Source organism: Octodon degus, unplaced genomic scaffold (genome assembly GCF_000260255.1).
Source record: "Octodon degus isolate 3935 unplaced genomic scaffold, OctDeg1.0 scaffold00185, whole genome shotgun sequence".
In the NCBI taxonomy this organism is placed as follows: domain Eukaryota; kingdom Metazoa; phylum Chordata; class Mammalia; order Rodentia; family Octodontidae; genus Octodon; species Octodon degus.
In genome coordinates, this window is record NW_004524761.1 from 3,341,700 (window position 1) to 3,344,954 (window position 3,255).

Sequence of the window (3,255 nt, forward strand, 5' to 3'; positions counted from 1 at the left end):
TGCTACGCCAGGGCTCGACCACTGAACTGCACAGTACTCCGGCCCCATTATCATTTTTGCTGTGCTGGAGTTGAACCTGGTTGGGGCCTTGTATCTTCTACTACCAGTTATATTCGTAGTCCATAAGTCACTTTATGTGCTCTTAGAGCAGGATGAACAGCACAAAGATGAGGCTGGGTGGTGCACATCACACACATCTGCAGCCTCCATTTCTGACCAGGTGAAATTTTGCATGAATGCAAAAGAATCCTCTACATTGTATAATTTCTGTTGTCAGGTCTAAGAGATTTGCATTTAAATTTGCATTTTTTGCATTCTACTAATCTGTCACTTGAGGAATTTACAGTTAAAACTCTCAAAATTAGAAGACTGCTTCTAGGTAAAGAAAAGAAAAATTGAGGTTTTAGGTTCAAAGTATCAACTTAAACCAAAACTTAAGTAATATAATCATTGTACAAGTGGCAAATTCCGAGGATACGTGCATGTGTGAGGGGACCAAAATGCTATGCAGTAAATGGACTACTTCAGATTTTATAGACAGGAAACGGGCCTCGGGACAACAGTTCTCCATTTGCTTATTTTTTGTAAAAGCTGTTCATTCTCTAGGTGATACAATGAACTGGGCTATAAAATAAATTCTTAGAATGAGACTGATATAAAACCAATTACTGCAACCACCTTTTCCTCCTAAGAAAAAAAACCAAACCCCTCCTTTACTTACAATTTAAATTTTCCCCTTCTGAAACTTCCTGGGTGTCATTATTTGTGATATCTTTCACCTAGGTAGTAGCACCTACACATATCCAATATTCATAGGCCACTTGAGAAGCACTTTTTGTGGGTGATAAAAGAGTATGATTATACATATATGAAAAAGTATGCAGGACTATGCCAAAGGGAAACTTAAACCAAGATGACTTTATTATTGCTTAATAAATGCTCTCATTCAATTCACCTCATCTTATCAACTACAGATACTATTTAAACTTAATATGCAAAATGATTTCTAAAAACATACAAATCATCTAAGCAAATATTTGAGTCATTTTACCCTCATTTCCCCAAATAGTCACAAAACCTGAAAGATGAAAATCTTCCAACTAGCTGAAAAATAAGGACCTAAAATCACTGATAGAACTTAGAGAGTATTCAACTACATCTTGCACGTATCTAGATTCACCTCTAACATTTAATTACAGTGAGAAAACAGTAGGAGCCAAATTACTTTTTTGAGAAAATATAGTCTACCTTCTGTAAATGTACAGTTCTATGACAATTTTTGGTATGCTATAAAGTTAAATGTTTTATATATTTAGTACAGGGTCTCACTACACAGATCAGATTCATAGGGATCCTCCTGTGCTCAGGCTCTCAAGTGCTGAGATTACAGGCACATGCCACCATACTCAGTCTTAGCTGCCCTCTCAGCGCACCTTGGGGACAGGGCCAGCAAGGTATGCTGGGGATCGAACGGCAATCTGTGTCTAAGCAGGCACTTTTAGTCCACTGAGCTTCTGGCTGGCCCTATGTAAGTTAAATTTTGATTATTGGTGTTTTTTAAAGAATCAGGGTAAGTGTGTTTTCATTTTATGCTAACATCTGCTGTGTCAGCCCTCAAAAAGGTCAGGATAGTGGGACGAACATGGAGCGCTAGGGCTAGGGGCTTTATTCCTGAGGTCTATTTTTTTTGGCGGAACCGGGGATTGAACTCAGGCCCTTGTGCTTGCCAGGGAAGCACTTATTCCACTGAGCCATCTCCCCGGCCCCTGAGGTCAATTTTTGCTGCTTCTTAACTTACCAGAACCTTCTCACATCAAACAACCACTCCAGTTGAGTTGTCACTTGTTGGCTCTGATATTCTTTTTTTTTTTTTTTTTTATCTATTTATTTGTGTGTGTGTGTGTGGCCAGTTCAGCCCACCAGGGGGTAGGGCGGGCTGGCATGTGGTGCTGGGGGATTGAACCGCGGTCCCTGTGCTCTTTTGCTAAGCTTGTTCTAAGTAGGTATTTTAAGACCACTGAGCCATCTCACCAGCCCGATATTCTTTATCAGTAGTTATCTCTTCTCTTATTGCTGCCATTAAATATAAACAACGTATAACTAAGTGTATTTTAAGACCATAGTGAAAAAAAAAAAAAAAAAAAAACCATAGTGAAGACCAAAAGAAATTTCATTTGTGCAGCTAACGACTCATAGGCCAGAGCTTAAATCATATTAACAAGAAAGTGAAGGAAGGAAATAGTTATTTCACTAAAGATTCTGTTTATAAACAAAATTTCTGGGTTGGGATATTGCTCGGTGGTAAAGTGGCTGTTTAGCATATGCAAGGCCTTAGGTCCTATCTCCAGCACAGCAAAGGAAACAAAAAAAATCTTACCTTCCCCCATCCTTTTCCCCACTGCTGAAACTCTGGGTTTTGCACATGCTAGGCAAGTGTTCTACTCCCAGCCTTGTTCTTTTTTTTTTTGCTTTTTTGGACAGGATATCGGTATGTAGTTCAGGCTGACCTCAAATTTGTGGCACTTCTGCCTCAGCTCTCAAGTGCTGGGATAACAGGTGCGCACCACCACACCTGCTGCTTGCTGGTTCTTAATAAACAACCCCAGCCCTGCCTAGGACTAAACCCAAGGCCTTCACACTAAGCTACATCTCCAGCCCTTTAAAACCATTTCTTTGAGACAGGGTTTTACTAAATTGTCCAGGCTATGCTTGCCTCCCACAGTCTGGGAGTACAGGAGTATGTCACCACACGCAGCAGTAAGTAAACTTTAATAATGCCTTTTGGTTCTATAAAAAAAAATCTAGAGCTTTCTAGATTGCAGGGAGTGTGTAGTTACATAAAATCCTGTAAACAATATAAATAACAAGACACACTGACTTCTGTTACCATAGGTAAATCCTAGCTGTCCCGTAGTTTAGCATTCAACTGTTTATTTCAAAATCTTAAGCAAGAAGAAAGTTCCTCTGTACCTTTTTCCAGTTAATTTTCTTAACCATTTGTCTATCCATCCATCCACCCACCCACCTACCTGGTACAGGGTCTCCCTATGCAGCTTGGACTCATAATGATCCTCCTGTCTTAGCCTCCCCAGCACTGGAATTACAGGCATGCACCACCATGCCCAGTTCTGGTCCGGCATGGCTTGCAGTACTGGGGATTGAAGCTGGGTCTTTTTGCTTGCCAGGCAGGTGCTTAGACCACCAAGCTATCTTCCCAGCCCCAAAGTTATTTATTATAAAGATCCACCTTTTATT